Source organism: Limulus polyphemus, unplaced genomic scaffold (genome assembly GCF_000517525.1).
Source record: "Limulus polyphemus unplaced genomic scaffold, Limulus_polyphemus-2.1.2 Scaffold839, whole genome shotgun sequence".
Taxonomy (NCBI): Eukaryota; Metazoa; Arthropoda; class Merostomata; order Xiphosura; family Limulidae; genus Limulus; species Limulus polyphemus.
In genome coordinates, this window is record NW_013666449.1 from 211,230 (window position 1) to 230,165 (window position 18,936).

The 18,936-nt window shown below is 32.8% G+C and overlaps 1 protein-coding gene and 1 long non-coding RNA gene across 8 annotated transcripts in view; one reads left to right on the forward strand and one right to left on the reverse strand.

Annotated features, from left to right (window-relative positions):
• The window catches only part of LOC106460807 (BAH and coiled-coil domain-containing protein 1-like), a 126,068-nt gene extending 109,955 nt beyond the window's left edge, over positions 1 to 16,113 (reverse strand). For all 7 annotated transcript variants that reach the window (XR_002610844.1, XM_022387603.1, XM_022387604.1 and 4 more), the window contains exon 1: positions 15,975 to 16,113. The gene's annotated coding sequence lies outside the window, so the exon portion shown is untranslated. The remainder of the gene's footprint in view (positions 1 to 15,974) is intronic.
• A 109-nt stretch (positions 16,114 to 16,222) lies between these two features.
• LOC111086087 overlaps positions 16,223 to 18,936 on the forward strand; it is a 62,384-nt gene continuing 59,670 nt past the window's right edge. Inside the window, exon 1 of the long non-coding RNA XR_002610846.1 lies at positions 16,223 to 16,550. This is a non-coding gene — a long non-coding RNA (uncharacterized LOC111086087). The remainder of the gene's footprint in view (positions 16,551 to 18,936) is intronic.

Below are 18,936 nucleotides of genomic sequence, written 5' to 3' on the forward strand. Positions count from 1 at the left end.
GTGGGTTATCATAATTTGAATTATAAGTATAATTTTGATGGGAAGAACCTTAACAGTGTCATGAAAGAAAGAAATCTTGGTGTAATAGTTGGTTAGTTTCTTAAGCCATCCAAGCAGTGTGGTGTTGCTAGTGGTTGTGCAAATAGGATTTTAAGTTGTATCTACAGAAATATTGAATGCAAGTCTAAAGAGGCTATAATTTCATTGCATATGTCACTGGTTAGGCCACATTTGTAGTATTGTGTTCAGTCTTGGGCTCTACACCTTAGGAAGGACATTGAACTGTTGGAAGGGGTTCAGAGGAGTGTTACTAGAATAGTGCCTGGGATGGAGGGGTTGTCATATGAGGGGATCTAATTGAGGTGTTTAAGATTGTAAAGGGAATTAATAGTGTTGATGTATCATGGCAAGGGGACAAAAATATAAATTTTGGCAGGGTAAGAGTCATCTCTAGCTAAGACAGTTATATTTTTCTTCCAGGGTGGTTGGCTTTTGAAATCGTTTGCCTTCGGATGTTGTGGAGTTTATGAGAAAGCTTGATAAGTATATAAATATAAGGCTGGCTTTATAAGATTTTTTTTTAAATTAATTTATTAATGGTTTTACTTTAGAAGGTGGCACAGCCGTGATAGACCAATAGGTCCAATGTTGTCCCAAAACATTATGTTATATTATATAAGAATGTAAATAGTCCGTAGACATGTTATGCAAACTGGGTGTAATTGTTTTTTTATATTCTTTCCGTTAGCAACAATGTGGTAAGAAAAAGAAAAGTTATCAATCCCCAGTTAAGCACAAAATATAAATTCATTAAAAACTTTTGTTGCAGCATTAAAACACAAGTGTTTTATTTTTATTTTTTTATTAAAGAATGGAACAAACATTTACGTCTTTCTGGTAATATTCTATGGGGAATTTCAATACACAAATCAATTTCCTTATAGCTTTGTGAATGATCAGCTGGACACAGTGTGTATGTACCAGGTTCACTAAGTGTTCCTGACACTTGAAAACACAGTATCATGTGTAAATGTCATATTCGAGCATTCCGCAAAAAATAAAAAAAATTAAATAAACATTTTCAATGAAGTTTCCTCAAACTTAAAATATGCCAATTTAATTTGAGGATTTTAACTGTCACATTTTTTCAATGTAAAAATAAATATATATATATTTCAGTTGCCATCTGAAAGAAGTTAAAAAGTTACATGTAAGAAGCAATTTAAGCTTTAACCACTGCCATTAAAACGTATTTTAAAGAAGTACAGCTTATGTTTCCAACTTCAATTTGTGATTCTCCTTCGTGAAAAGCAAGGGAATATAATACACTTTACAGATATCTAGAGAATATCTTACAATATCCTCTAGATAATTTGTTGTGGTAGAAGAACTAAAGGAAAATATATCCTTGTGACATTCATAGCCTATAGGTGAATGAGCTCAGTACACACACCTGCCGTGTTAAGACACTATACTCAGTTCATATTATTCACGACACTTTAACGAGAAGAACAAAAGACAATTACGAAGGAACTAAATTGTACATTTAAGAAAGACGAAAGGACTTATCGATTCACTCAGAAAATTTAGAACTACTGATAATCCAAAGACTGGACAATAACACAGGTTATGGAAGTACGAGTTCCAACACGACGAATGTCAAGAATATCAGCGAAAAATAATTTCCGAAAAAAAGTTAGGCCACCAGAGTTGTCCATTAAAAATCGAAACAACTTTGGTCTTAATCAGGTTAAGGTTTTCTTTTATGTGTAACGTTACTATAATGCAGTATGAAAAAACAAAAAAAAATGTATACGGAACTAGCTTTTTCTTAGCGTACATTTAGAACTTCAACACACAGATAAGCTGTCGACCTATATTTATTTATTATTTGTTTGGAAGACTAAATTTGTCGATTACAAAAGGCTGTTTTTTGGATAAACAGTAGAAAATGCTCATTACGCAACTAACACAAAACAACAAACATTAAGTACCATTGTTCAGCTCACATATACCTATCAGGATAACGAGACTTCCAATAAAAAACGAACTTAACTCTCCAGATAATAACAAAAAAGTTTTTATTATTATTTGGAGAGTAAAAGGTCGTTTTTTTTTCTAGCTTTATTACCAAAATGTCTAAATCCTTGCAGTATGCACTACAAATCATGAAAAACATGTTGTATTTTCAATAGCTCTGTTACTTCTCTTCCTTTATAATCATGTTAAAAACATGTGTAGATAGATACATACATATATCACATTTAAAAGTGACGGTTTAAATGTCGAAAGCTGATCAAGCATTACACACCAATAAGCCTAAAATTTGTAATAAAATCAAACTGTAGTGGTCTTCTTTCCACATTCCTCTTAGCCCATTGCAGATTCAAAATCAGACGTATTAAGAAACAGTATTTCAAATCTATCTTTTGTCTCCCACAAATCACTGCCCAAGAGATTTTTCATTCAATACCAAAATAATGTGGAAAACAAGTCTGCAGCTAACCTGATTTTCATAACAAATTTTAGGCCTATTAATTTCTAATGCTCCATCTGCTTTGACATTTAAACCGCAACTTATGAAGTATTATACTGTATATATATATGTATAAATGAGGAAAAAATATCATCTACAAGTATTTGATTTTTATCACAAATGTTGGCAGGTGTTTCCGATTTGGAAACATAAAAAAAACTGCATAAAGCGACAAACATGATATTAGAGTGTTGAAATTTTGAAAAAGGACCAGTAGTTGTCATTTCATAGAGATAAAAGTAAGCTTTAAAAACTATTTCCATATACAACAAAAACGAAACACGATGTTTATTACAGCCATCGTTAGGCATAAGGGACAGGTGGCTTAATCATAAGATTTTGTTGGTTCTAATACTGGCTATGCGCTTTTTTTTTTTACGGCGTAATGTTACGTAGAGAAAATGATTATATAGATAATGACTCTGATAACACGGCACCTGAATTATAGCACCACGACCTCTGATTTATCATTACCTCTGGTAATATCGAACCATTTTAAAATTTGTTTCAGAATAATCCCATAAACCTTTTTGGAGTGTTTCAACAGCATACCCATATATTTTTCATTTCAAATTTCCAACAAACAAGAAAATTACGTCAATTTACTCCTTCTAACTGACAACTACTTATGTATGAATCTTCCGTTTCAAACATCAACACTGCTATTCTTTGAATTGAATAGATCATGAACAGAGAATTGCCAAAATGTTGCCATGTTCCCTTGATATTAAGTACTTATTCGCCAAAACGCATAATGTTTTAGAAAACATATTAAATAATCGTGTTATTTACAGCGCTCCAATATGTCAGAAATAGTGATGGAAGTCGATATAAAGCTAATTCTTATAGTTTGATCTTAAAACAAATTTTTAACATGAACATTTTCACCATAGTACTCATTACCTAGGGTTCATTATAATATTTCTAATCTCAGTCAGACAGTCATAGCATTCATGATATCCTGCCCTGGCATGATAAATAAATGTAACCATGTCAGTGACGTAGCCTTGAAAATGTTCTTGTATATCAACCTAAATCCGAAGTCATACACACACACACACACACGCGCGCATAATCTGAATTCAGACAACGTTGTGTGAGATAAGCTGATTCTAATCAATAAAATAGTATCACAAATGTTGATGTGAAGTGGACATAAACTTTGTTGTTTGTTTGTTTTGGATATTTGCGCAAAGCTACATTATCTATCCCTAATTTTTGAATGAAAAGACTAGAGGGAAAGCAATTTAGTCAACAGTACACCACCGCCAATACTTGGGCTACTCAAATCGAACAGTGGAATTTGATCGTCACTTTTATAAATTTCTCACAGATGCAAGGTGCAAAGCACGATTTTGCAACAACAAGACGCGAATCATGAACCCTCATACTCATAGCGAGGCATGCTGATCACTAGGCCTCACGCCCGGTCCACATTATATATATACACCGTGAGAAGTACGTTAAACATAAGAAAGAGGATTGTCGATTCCAATCATACAGATGGGTTTCTTTGAATACACGAGTGAATAGGTTTGGTTTGGTTTAAATTTAGCGCAAAGATACACGAGGGCTGTCTGCGCTAGCCATCCCTAATTTAGCAGTGATAAACTAAAAAGATGGCAGCTAGTCAACACCACCCACCGTCAACTGTTGGGCTACTCTTTTACCAACAAATAGTGGGATTGACCATCACATTATTACGTCCCCACGGCTAAAAGGGGTGAACATGTTCGGTGAGATGAAGAACAGTAACAACATTATGCTCTATATTTTTATTAAACTAAATAATGGTTGACAAGGTTGTCTTGGAGAAAATATAAAAACTACGATGTTTTCCTCAGCTGTGATACCTATATCTGTTCTAATAACAGTTTAATTCCTTAATAAATAAAAACAATAGTAACTGTACGTTAGTGAGTAAATGTAACAGAAGTGTTTTTTTCTTTTCAACATTACAACGCTTTTACTACCCGTATTATCATAAAACATAGACATGGTGATTACTAACGGATATACGTATAAAATATTAATATCATTAGAAACAAATTACTACTTAGTCTAGTTTTAAACAGCAGTCATCAAAATGAGTGTTCTCCGTCAACACACGTTTCTTCGTTTATAAAATATTAATATCATTAGAAACAAATTACTACTTAGTCTAGTTTTAAACAGCGGTCATCAAAATGAGTGTTCTCCGTCAACACACGTTTCTTCGTGTAGACTTCACATTACACGTAAAATACACAATGATCAGTAGTTTCTCATTAAACGATCACTGTAATATTGTCATATTATTCGAGCATTTCAACGTAAATAATCGGGTTACAGTTCAGACTTCATAGATATAAACAACAGTGTTAAAGAAGGAAAGGAAATTTCCGACTATCATAAATGACAAAATCACTCAAAATGGTCTGTTTGTTTGTTTGTTATGGATTTCGCGCAAAGCTACACGAGGGCTATCTGCGCTAGCCGTCATTAATTCAGCAGTGTAAGACTAGAGGGAAGGCAGCTAGTCATCACCACCCACCGCCAACTCTTGGGTTACTCTTTTACCAACGAATAGTGGGATTTACCATCACATTATAACGCCCCTACGGCTGAAAGAGCGAGCATGTTTGGTGTGACGGGGATTCGAACTCACGACCCACAGATTGTGAGTCGAGCGCCCTAACCACCTGGCCCAAAAGGGTCTGAACGAAGCATGAATAAAAAAAAAATAATAATCACAAACCCTTTTATCTTAGAACTAGTGTTCTTATAGCATATAACTCTCCAGGAAAAACAATAAAATTCACTGCATTTCGCAACCACAAAGGGGAAGACAAAGACACAAAATCCTTTACTGAAAACGAGGTAATATTTCGAAGAATAAACAATTCTAGTCTTAATGTAAAATGTAAACGGGGTTGGAGGTGCTATTTCCTTATATGGATTTCAAATCCTCCATAAAACAATTTAACGCGCTGACATTTATCATACTTCAATGTATTTACGTTAAGTTGTATAGGACTACGTTTCGGCCTAGTGGTTTTATAATTTAGAAAATTTAAAAAAATGACAAAAATGGTGAACTATATAAGTATTCATAATGTACAACAAAACAGTTAACTATTAATATTCTGCTGGAATTATAATAATGCAAATAACACGAAATAACTATTTTAAAAAATAACTAAAGGTATATATATATTTAAACTCTGGACGGTATCTTCGACGACAATTGTAGTTACAATATTTTGTAAATATTTTACTAACAAGTAAAAGACAGTCTGTGATGAGTTATTATAAATCGTAATTGTTGGTCCCGTTTGAAACTTTCACATTTTATGTGGACTTAAAACAAGCAATCTAATCACTAACAATGATGTCAGAATACGGTCTATTACCCACCCCCGCGTGCAGTCGGAATGCGAACTCGGGCAGCAAGCATCAGGGTAGCAAGGTTTTCAATATAACATCTTGCAACAATCAACGGACATTTTCTGCGTATAAAAACGTTGCTGAACTATTATGTGCTCTATTTTTTTATTCGTAATTACAAGATCACCATGCATCGTATAAAAAACTTACAGTGTTGGCCACCTTTTAATATAAAAATAAACTTGTGAGACATAAACAACCATTAAAAATCTGTTCCGAAAACTTTTAGTGCTGAGAAATTGCCCTGATTTGTTTGTTTTTGTTGTCAAACAAAGCCACAGAATGGGATATCTGTGCTCTTCCCATTGTAGGTATAGAAAACTGAGTTTTGGCGTTATAAACCCTCAGACTTGCTGCTGAGTCACCAGTGTGTGTGTGTGTGTTGGCGGGGGACGAAATTGTCTAGAAAACCGAGTAATTTGATGGCGTTTCGGATCATTTGTTAATACAGGCAAATTGCCAAGTAAGTTGGGAATTGACGATGGTTAATAATTACCATGTTTGTTTTTCAATCACTGCAGATAACTTACTTAATCATACAGCGTTTAGGACCATTTGCGTGTACGTTAGTACATGCCATTTGCCAAGAAAAGGAAATTGACGACTTTTCCGATCGTTTTGTTACCAATACAGGAACATGTACTGCCTTGTTTCTGTAATCAGGTTAACGACCGTGACAATACTATACGTTTTCCGTTAAAAATGATAATAGTTAAGAATAGTACTTGATTTTGCATATAAATTGATATTAAACCACAGAGACAAAAGCAGGTATTGTCTTTCACGTTATACTTAATAAGGTTAACAGTACCATATGTTATTTGAAGGGTAAATTAATTGTGGAATTTTCTTCTCCTCACTAAGATGTGTAATTTCAGTGAAAAAAAGGATGGATCTGTGAATGACATATAGGCCTGAATATAAGAAAGGTAATTTATCCGCAAACAACAACAGCACCTAACAATAATGGAAAACTATATATCGTCAATCAAGCTGCAACTACACTTGTAGTATTATATACTGTCTTATAAGTGCCAAAAGCGACAATGCTAAAATCAACAAATTATTGACATATATATTTTTTTCTTTACAGATCTCTCAACATATATCACAATCTTAGCCACTAGCGCTTGGGCCATGGCACAAAATTCCAGTACTTATATTATTATATCTAACAATTTAAACAATAAAACTTTAAAAAAAGTCATTTTCTCTGCTTTCCTACTGTACAGATCGAATCAAATCAACTGTTTTAAATGTAATTCAAAACAGAAGCCAGAATTTAAAACTCTTGATGCCTGAATCCGTTTATCTAATAAATTATGCTATTTGAATCATTAAACATCATCAATTCAGAATTTTTAGTGGGGCTATCCATAACCTTTTTTTTTTTGCCTATGACCGACCTTGCCCAAGAAAGTTGGGTAGGTAAGTAGCCACCCACCCCCTCCAGAGTTTCTTTCAGGATAACACATACAGAAATAGACTCACACAAGAACTGAGAGGATGAAAAGCTGAATACAGTTAAACACAAATTTCAATATATAACTGTTTATTATCATTATTATCTACAGAATAAAGGTAGTTTTTTGTTCTTATTTTTCTAACTTTAATCCACACTTTAAACAACGATTCTAGAAAAATATCGAGGGCACGTGATTTCAACAGTATCTAACCACCACTATACTGCTTCGAGCAGGGAAAGTTTGTATATTCAACTATTTACGAAGTTTATTGGTAAGTGCAATATTTTTTAATGCAACAGCTAGCACGTGCCCTTCAAACATGCGATAGAGTGCCCTGCCAAACGTTCTTTGTCGACTTAGAGTTTGGTGTTGGAAAACTGAATGTATGAAACTGCAGAAACAAAAAAAAAAAACACTACTAATGTTTGTGGTGATGTTAAGAATGTTTAATTATACACATTATGCAAAATTACGAACAACATCACACAAAATACTTTGAACATTTGTAATATATTTTAGGGAAAAATACTTCAGTGTTGGGGAAACTTGTGAACAGAGTATAACAATAATCACAGCTTTTTAAGCACTGTCTGTCTGTTCTACATTTATATCTACATATACAACAATAAACACAGCTTTACGGAAACTACGTTGAAAAATAGAAAGGTTACTAAAAATGCTATGCGAATTTTACTCGTGCAAACGTTTTCTGGAGACTTTTCATTATGATTGTACACAAAACAATACTGTTGATAACTAATTCCTCAATACTTCTGTTGGTGTACACTGTACACTAAACAATACTGCTGTTAACTAATTCCTCAATACTTCTATTGGTGTACACTGTACACAAAAAATACTGCTGATAACTAATTCCTCAATACTTCTATTGGTGTACACTGTACACAAAACAATACTGCTGATAACTAATTCCTCAATACTTCTATTGGTGCACACTGTACACTAAACAATACTGCTGATAACTAATTCCTCAATACTTCTATTGGTGTACACTGTACACTAAATAATACTGCTGTTAACTAATTCCTCAATACTTCTATTGGTGTACACTGTACACAAAACAATACTGCTGATAACTAATTCCTCAACACTTCTATTGGGCATTAGATTTCCATATTTGCTATTATTATTCATAAACATTTCTGGTAATCAATGTGACGAAAAATATTCAAGTGAAATAAATCTACAGTAGAAGCCTCTTCACCGACTTCTGTCAAGAAGCCATACAGATGAGAGGTAATTTCCTTCTACACTGGCCTAACCCAGACGTGTGGGCTAAAATGATAGATCACGTTTTACAACATTTGAATACTCCCTACAAGTGAAGGACGTCACCAGAGTGCCAAATGTGAGAAAAATAAAAACACCATTCCCGTTTGTTTTTACTAAATAACTTAATACACATCTACACTAACAAAAGATAATGGAAAGGTGGCAGTTAGAAAACATAACGGGAACATACAGTTTTGACTTTTGGTCTACGACTCCATGAAATAAATTCATGAATTTGACTGTAATGCAATGTAAGGTAATATAATGAATGCAACTCAAACGTTTATATAATCAACGGCTAGAATAATTTACTTTGTTTCGACCAGGGCTCTAATCGAAAGTACACAAGATAAAATGAACTTTGAAACACTGAATCTACAAGTCAAGCTCTGAATGAACTTGTGAACTTTGAAACACCGAATCTACAAGTCAAGCTCTGAATGAACTTTGGGAAATTACTGGCAGAAGATCAAAGTGTCAAGCAATTATTGACAAACTATTTTATTTCATTGAAAAAATCGGTCACCAAACATGGATGGCCTTGACTAGCGGTGAAACATCTGGCATTAACTGCAAAAACGTGCATAAAGCTGAAGCCACTTTTAATAGTTGGGGACAAGCAGGTGTTATCCCCTATGACGATAATTAACAAAACTCAGCTTACTGGGACTGTACATTCTATGTTTCATTTATTATGTGCTTCATTTTTATCACTTAAAGATTGTTTTTTAAACTTACGGTGGTAACACGCCTCAGCACAAAGACTTTTGGCCTTAATTGTACCAGTGGGTGTTAAAACGACGCTAACCACTTGCAGAAAGAACAGCACTCTGCTGTTTCTCATATGAGACCAATTATTTATACGTCTGCTTTTCTAAGCTTGACAAAATACGTTTTGTCCTAAATGACAGTTACAACAGTCGAGAAACTAGGAACTATATCATTTCGAATAACTGCAACACTTGGCAGGGAGTCCATCGTAAAAACTGTCACTTTTAACATTCAGAGCTTTGGTGAGAAAATATGGTGTTGCAATGACTTTTTAAATGGTTTTCTTTTTACAAGAATATATAATTTTTAATAGTGTAACTGTGTTACTTTGGCTGTACTTTTTCTGAACAATAAAAATACAATATCACAAAGTTGAAGTAAAATTTAAAAATTTGAAAGAAATGAAAAATAATCTTATAAGGTTCACCCAATGTCAGTTAAATCCAAACAGTAAAATAAAACTCTGGAAGAGGGGCTATTAACGAAAGAAGAATATCAGCACACAACTTTACTTCCTACAGTTACAAGCGACAAAATACAAACACAAAGGGTGAAATAAAATACCAGATGCCACAATATAAAAGCTGTGTGTTCCTGTTAAGTAACTTACAGTTTATACCATCAACATTCATCGCAAAAGAATACGCTAAATGTAAGAACATAAATCAAATGCACAAAGGACGACACTAAAAACAGAAGTGGTGCACAAGGCGGAAATAGGCCTAACAAAACAACAATTGAAGGAAGTTAGTGGTAACGACCAACACTGTTACTAACATTAGGTAATATTGGTTTAAACAGCAGTCTTTATTTTGTCAATTCCATTTTTACAATACTCAGTCCTGAAGTGCTGTTCGTTTCCTATAACACTACATTGAAATAAAACTTCAATATTCACTTTTTTCTGTTGTTGATACTGAATTTAATATATCAGAATAAAAAAATTATTCAATATACTATAATGCAAATCTTAAGCTAAAAAAATTAAAAAATGATTTTATTAACCCTTAAATTACAAACTTATTGTTATACCACCCACATATTGGATCATAATAAATAATTTTACGATGTTGCCTGTTGCAATACAACATTCAGTGTAAAGAAATAACCAACAATAGTGTGAGATCACTAGTTTTCAATATAAAATACACAGGGGGAGGGGGGACCCCAGCAATAATGGCAATACTGATGGTATGTTTACATTTTTTGTGAGCTTCATACAATACTAGAGATCTGGTAACAAACTATGACACCGACCCACAAACAATGTGATGCCTTAAAAAAATGTGTGGGAAAAAGTCAGTGATATGGACCCTATCAATAATTCTATGGCTAATCAGCTACATTAACATACAACATATATATTTATATGCACACACACATTCAGGCACTTCAATAAATAATTCAAACTGTAATGATTATATATATATATATATATATACAAGCACACAAAACCAACATGTATATGTATAATAATGTTTTATGAACAGAAACAGAACTTCTATCCAAATTATTAGTTTTCATTTACATGTTCTCAAACATCTATCGTTTAATAACATGTTATGCTATATATGGAAAAATATGATTTCTCTTGGAAACTTCAAAGTGTTTCTTTCATCTAGTTGACATTTTTTGGGAACTTTCAATGTGCTGAACATGTTTACACGGGGGTGTGAAATCTGATGTGCCTTCCAGTATGAAGCTGTCAGTTAACCATTTCCACCATCTCACTTGTGTTTGTTTGATGCCTATTTAGCCTACCAGTTAAGCATTTCCACCATGCCATGCTTTTGTATGAGACTTGTTGAGCCTTCCAGTTAGCATTTCCAGCATGTCATATTTTTGGTCTAAAGTCTGTTGGGCCTTCCAGTTAAGCATTTCCACTATGTCATATTTTTGTATGAAGTCTGTTGAGCCTTCCAAAATGAAGCTTACAGTCAAGCATTCACATTTCTGCTAATTTGTTGATTTTTAAGTGGAAAAGTGGAAATTCTAACAGAGAACTAAGTATGCTTAAAGAAATGTGAACTGACAAACACTCCTGATGGTTGTAGGTTGAAAACATCTCATCACATTTAAAGGAATCAGTTTTTATACATAATACTGACGTTGAAATAAATTATTACGTTAAAATTTCACAATTTAAAGATGACGACTAAAAACAAGATATTTTATGTTTGTTTAGCATTGTTGCATCTGTAAAGCTAATGCCACAAAATAAATCAAATAACATTTAATCACTCAAAATATGTCTTGATTATAATAGTTTTGAGAAGTGCATATCAATAATTTAATTTTTTAGAACAGCAAAAGAATATTATTTAAAACGGAGTTTGTTTTACTGAAACACTTTTTTTTTACTGCAGGTCATTAAAATACAATGTTAGACTTCTTAATGCAATCAAAACATAAAATTATATTTACATGAGCTACACTGTAGATGCTTGAAAACGTGCTTTTATAGTTATTATTAAAAATGTAGAAAAAACAAATAAACAAAAAAAGGGGGGGGGGGCATGACTGCCATATGCTCCATCGGATGATTATCAAAAGCATATTGTTATCAAGTCGACTGTCGGCAGTACATGCATCACGAGCCGAGCAAGGATCATTCAACAGCCGAGACACAACGTTGGGACTTCGGTCAGACATTGATAGCAACTCAGCGACAGTCGCCGTCAGGTCCAAGACCTACTAAGCGGTGGATTCAGAACATAGAAACACAATGGTTATTTATATTTGCATGATATGCAAGATTTAAAAGGTACTCAGTATCCAACATGATATAAAAATTGTGAAGTTAATAAAGCCATATCAAAGTCATGTGAATCCCCAGAATAATCAGTCCTGAAACTGATGCTACTTCACAAATCCTTCAAAATCCAGAGAAATTCAATCTCGTTTACTATATTTCATTCGCAAATATTTCAGAGATTGGTTTTATATGTCTCAAATTTCCTTATATTCTTAAATTAAAAACATATACAATGAATAAAAGTTTTAAATAAACTAAAAATATAAATAACCGATTACTGAACATTTATATTATTTTAACAAAACCTATTTCTGTTTCACTTCATAGCAATATGAAGTTCTTACCCAATAAACTAATTAAGACATTAATTCATTAATGAATATAGCAGCCTTGTGAAATAGCTCACTGTTGGGAGAAATTAAATAATAACTGGGGAGTTAAAATAAAATAATGAAGTTATTTCTTCATTCTAGTAAACAAGAACTGTTTTAATTTCATAACAATATTATCATCAAAATAAAACAAGTACCTGTTAGAAAAACGTCATGTTGGGTAGCATTACTTATATTGTAATCAGATTTAAGAACTATGAGATGGTGATTTTCAAATACTTATTTATACATGGGAAATAAGAATTAAAATGTGATTTATTTTATATATCTCCTGTATTTTGTGCATTAAAACATCAAGACAGACCGCATGTCACAAAGTTAACAATAGCAAACTATAACTTGTTTTCAAAATGACTCTTACAAATTTGGTTGATGTTTCTAATCCGTGTTACCAAGTCTCCAACCTCTACCAACCTAGCAACTGATAAAGTGTTGCCAGGTGATTTATTTAGCAACAGTTTAATAAGAATTATAATAATAGTAAGGAACAAATCTTAATATACTAACTGAATTTGTTTTTATGTATTGGATAACTTTGTGCAAACTTAAGTATCTTCCAAAGTTATTTTTTTTACACGATAATTGTTAACAGAAAGTTAAATACACTAAGAACCTTGTATATCATGGAAAACAACTAACAGCAGCATGATTGTGAAATACGGTAAAATCCCACTGTATTCTGCCGCGAGCCACATCACGTTTGCCTCTTCACGTGAAAAAATATGCGATAATTGAAAGAACGTTTTTTGTATTCAACAGTAGAATCCTGTCGCTGACAACTTTTTAAATTATTTTTTACGCGCTGAATAAACTATATACAGAGAAAATAAAAACCCCAGCAGATAATTATGCACATTTAGTTACTTTACTTCAAATACATTCTGGAATACTCTAGGATTTTGGTCTAATATATCCATCTATTGAAAATACTTTGTTTGATACACTGTAACATTTGCACAAAGAAAAAATATCTTGTATTCACTAAAGGATAATTGTTTCGTTACACTGTAAACAGTCCAGGTAAATTAATTTCAATTGTATTGCTGAAAAAAAGCCAACAATATCATGTCAACAAATGGACAAATTAAGACTGCACAAAGTAACTTTATTAAAATCATTTTTTTCACATTTGCTGATCTTTAAAACTATCATTATATTTGTCACATTTCCTAATCTTATTTTAATAAACCTGAAACATTCCTAGTTTAGCTTTTGGAAAGTTATGCTAGTGTTAATTATATTCTGAAATAAATTTATGGTTCAAAATTATCATATTAATCAAACATAATGAAAACATGTACTACAAGCCGCTTTTTCTTTTTTACAGTGTTTGGTGTTGTTTAAATTGTTTGAATGTCAATAGTCCAGTACTTTTCTATGTGAACATAGTAGACTTCCAAAATGATATTATTTATGGTAACAACAAAATATAAATGTTCAAATATATAACACAACAACGTATAAACCTTTCTAACTATTGAATCAAACGAAGGGAGGATTCGTAAATAGAACTTCAAACCCTGACGATCACAATGAACATGTGGGTTTGTTTTCTTAGCCCATATCCTGCCTGTATCATATCGGTTGAAGTGCATTCCCCTTAACGCAATCTGTTGGTTTGTTGGTGTGGAACCTTTATTAGTTTGTCTCTTTTACTAAAAAAAATAAGTCATACCTGTGGGAGGATAATAGCATTAATGATAATTGATATATTACCACACTAAAAAGGGTATAGGACGAAAAATTTATTTCAACTGTAATGTTTGGGAGCATAGTATTACACATCTAATGATATTTCTATATACAACTGCTTTGTATTGCTGCCAAACACTTCTTTTTTAATTACAAGTACATCAGTTTAATTATATATATATATACTATAACTACCACTAGAACAGTCGGAAATTACATTTCATTGTTATTTTAGTTGTTGCTAAGCGCAAAGCTACACAGTAGACTATCTGTGCTGTGACCACCACAGGTATGGAAATCCGGTTTTTAGTGTTATAAGCCATTACACTTGCTGCTGAGCCACTGGGTGGCGTTTTATTGTTAGACTACAGCTTTATGTTTCATACAGTTTACTTTAAAACAATAACCTTACCACATCTCCTTAGTAAAAATAAAATCATAAAAATCTAACTTGTCCAGTTATATAAATTGTGATTGTAAGACTGTATCAAGCAACACAGTCATTCCTGGCCACTGTTATAATTAAGTAAAACGAGTCTGTCAAGAAAAAGAAAATTGTTGTGTTAATTGTGAGCCTACAAACTCACCAATTTCCAGAAATACTGAACTATCTTTTTATTTCAGAAAAACAACTATTTGTTTAATCCACACTTATTCTAATCTTTCAGATCAAAAATAAATTTGTCTCATTTTATTAAGAAAAACAAATATCAAAACTGTGTTAAAAATACGAGTGTTTAAAAAGTAACGTACTTCTCACAATCAGTAAGAAAACTGAACTGAAACATAATAATTCAGAAGTATACAAATAAGAGTATTACAACGTTTTACAAGTTTTCTTTTCCTGACTCACCACAATGGTATGTATACCCGTTCCAAGCTCTAAGTTATGATCTTTACCTAACAATTCCCCACTATAACGGATTTTAAAAATACGGCAAGTACAATGTTACTCATAACACAGTAACTCACATTATCCAATATAATTCCATATTTTGCCAAGTTCAATTCAATTTCACACCACAAGTTAATTTTACTGTTACTACTATCTCAGTTTCTGTTAGTGTTAGCAAGGAACAAGACGGTGCAATCTAAAAGGTTTTGAACAGTACTAGCAGTTAAAATTAACTTTACAATTACTGTAAAAAGTTAGATATAAACAACTCCAAACACAAGGAGTATCTTTCTTACGAAACTACTATCACATTACAGGTAACTGTGGCCAGAAAGCTTTAGCTTTTTAATAACACAAGTTTCACTACCGAAGTTATTTGATTTGTTCTGCGTCTGGCAGTCCGACCTAACTGTAAGAGTATAGCATATAAAACTGCAGAACGACGTACGTGTTAATCTTTGAAAGAAATTTTGACTGAACTGGTTCATGTCTTCTCATGACAACAATTTTCCCATGTTCCCTAAAACTTAGACATCAATATGAAAAAGCAATTAAGTATGTGGTTTTCTTCCCTTTGAAACTAGAGTTATCGCAATCTTATACCACAACCTTGAAGGCTTAAGCAAGTAAACAAAACACTTTAGTCTTTACAGTTGATATTCGTTTTCGTTATTTTTCACAATGCTAACTCCCTTATCACAAAAATCTTTCAGATAATTTATTTATTATTTGATAAACAAGTCCTTACCTTTTATTTCTTCTAATATAATTAAGAAAAAATCCTCAAGGAATATAAGTTCCTAAGAAATTGCCACTTGTTTCGTTAAACAGCGCACTACGTTCGTATTCAAGTCAAACACGTAGCAGCGATGGAAGCCGTGTATTCCGGCTTTCGCAGGAAGCTAATACCGCTGCAGATAAGGCGCGGAGAAAGGAAGAAGTTGATTGGTTATTCTAAATACCCAAGAGCTACCTCATTCCAACATTTATGTTCTCTGCGCCTACACTTGGCACTTTGCCAACCCGCCATAATGGATGTTTTCTCTAAGCTATAACCTTCGAAACTGCGGTACATAAACGTGACTAATACGCAAGTCAAATACTATATGCAATCGCTATTTTCTTTTGATGTAGCAAAAATAAAGCAAAAAGGTAACAAAAACTAAGCAAATGTAAATAGAACATTCATGGGCATTGCTAACTGCCACTAACTTTGGGGTAGCTAGGCCTACACACGTTGTAAATTAAATATCTTTAATCATAAGTCACTGGTATTTTGAATTTGACGACATAGCTTTGTGAAGAATCGTACATAAGCAACTGGGTAAGTAAAATTTTTTATATGAATTTGTTTTATATTTTCATGTATTTTAGGATTAGATCTGAAATATATTCGTATTGTAATGTAACTTGTAACGCAGAAACGCTGTCATAATATGAAAATTCAAGCAGCAAATAATAATACAATACGAACTGTCAGTTATAACTACTGTCCCAGTTTTAAATTTCGATTATAAGAGCTTAAGAGTAAAAGGAAAAATGTATACAAATATGCCAACCACACTACACCCACCATATCCAGTGCCGACAAGGCTCTTCGCCAAATACCAATGCTCATCAGGCCGGCTGAGATACGACAGACACAGTTGTGGTTGAGAAATTTTAAGTTGTTTATGTGTTTACCAACAAAAATGATATGTACTAATTCTTCATTAACTTAAGTAAATTTCAACATTCATCTTTTAATCGCATAAATGCTATGGTCAGTAATGTAAGGGCTCGGCATGGCCAGATGGTTAGGGAGCTCAACTCGCAACTTGAGGGTCGCGGGTTCGAATCCCCATCCCACCAAACATGCTCGCCCTTTCAGCCGTGGGGACGTTATAATGTCACGGTCAATCCCGCTATTCGTTGGTAAAAGAGTAGCCCAAGAATTAGCGTTGGGTGGTGATGACTAGCAGCCTTCCCTCTAGTCTTTCGCTGCTAAATTAAGGATGGCTAGCACAGATAGCCCTCGTGTAGCTTTGCGCGAAACTCAAAACAAAAACCATTAATGTAAGGTAAAAAAGGCTCCATCCTAGTGCACCTATTATTCTTCAGATTACTGTGTTGTATTTATTCAAACGCTTTCGTTCGGGAACAGGCTTTATTTTCAGTTTTTACACACAGTTACTTTCTCTCTCTCTCTCTTTCTCTTTCTTTTTTTTTTTTTTTTGTCAGTGTTTAATTTTGAAAATATATTCATGTCTTCTTGCAGTGTTTGTTTCAATGTTATTTAACTATGTTTAGAAAAAAAAAGGAGATATGTTTTACGCAACATGACTTGATAAAATTTGTATTCAAAATGTTGGGATTTCGATACCCATGGTGGGAAGAACATTGGCAGCATATTATGTGACTTTGGGTTTAACCACAACCAATCAAAATCATGATATTTTTCTCTAATTATTATAGTTCTATTGTTAACTTAAAACAATATATAGTATTATTATAGTATTTTGTTAATAAAATCGCAACAGCTATCATTATAATTATTGTTAAAATAAAACACCCAAGCGTAATCTAATTATATTTAGTAAGTATATAATGTTTTACATTGACCAAAATGTAACAAGCCAGAGGTCGTTAATTTTTTAATAACCATGACCTCTATTCTTCAGACTGTGCCTATTTTTACTCAGAAAATAAGACACTTTGTTTGAATAGAGTGCACATTAATGAATCAAACTTCAAATGTCATAATTGCATTAAATATAATTTATTACCAGTAAAAAAAAAAAACAATTCATGTCTAACATTACATGCTTACAGTTTCGTCAAGAATTCATCACTTCCTTGATTATAGTCCAGGAGGAAACTTTAAAATGGACTACAATGGACACCGTTTGATTATTCAAGGCTGTCCTTGCACACCTACCCTTGAGAAAATAAAAATCTAAACTCATCATTTATTTTTCATCAATTCCTCACGAACTCCTCTAAACCGCTACTCTCCATTACTGCCAAAGATAACTCATTCCATAAGCAAATCACTCTGTTTGAAAAATAAAATTGTCTTAACTGGAGTATAGCCTTCTTTTTTGTTTTTGTTGTTGATTTTAAACGTGTGTCCTCCCGTATAATTGTCTTCAGGTTTCAGAATATAGCACAAAGAAATCACAGGCCTCTATCCTATCGATCCACCAGACAATTTTGTGAACTTCTGTACGCTCACGATCACCTCTTACTTTTCTTTCATGTAAAGAAACTAAAACGTATTAACCTAACCCTTTAAGATAACCCTTCCATCTCCGGAATCATCCTAGTAACACTGCTATGAAAAACTTTCCAATACGTCAATGTGTTTTCTAAGATAAGGAGAACAAAACTTTATATAGTATTCAAAGTGATCCTAAATAGTTATTCATTTGAATTGATAATTGCATATTTTGACTTGTAATCTGTATGTCTATAAACACATCTTAAAATTTTTATTATTGGTGTGGTTGTCTTTAGTACGAAGCATATTGTTCGTTTATTTTAATGTTTCAAAAATTGAAAAGTAAAATACTAATAGCTCTATGTTTGAAAACGTTGGGTTATTGTATTTATTTTCATTTTTTTGAAACCGAAATAGTCATTGACTTATTCAGTAAAAAAGAACATCGAGTCGGTGAGTTAATATCTTTATCCACATAGAAATTAGTAATTTGAAGATAGCTTTGATATAC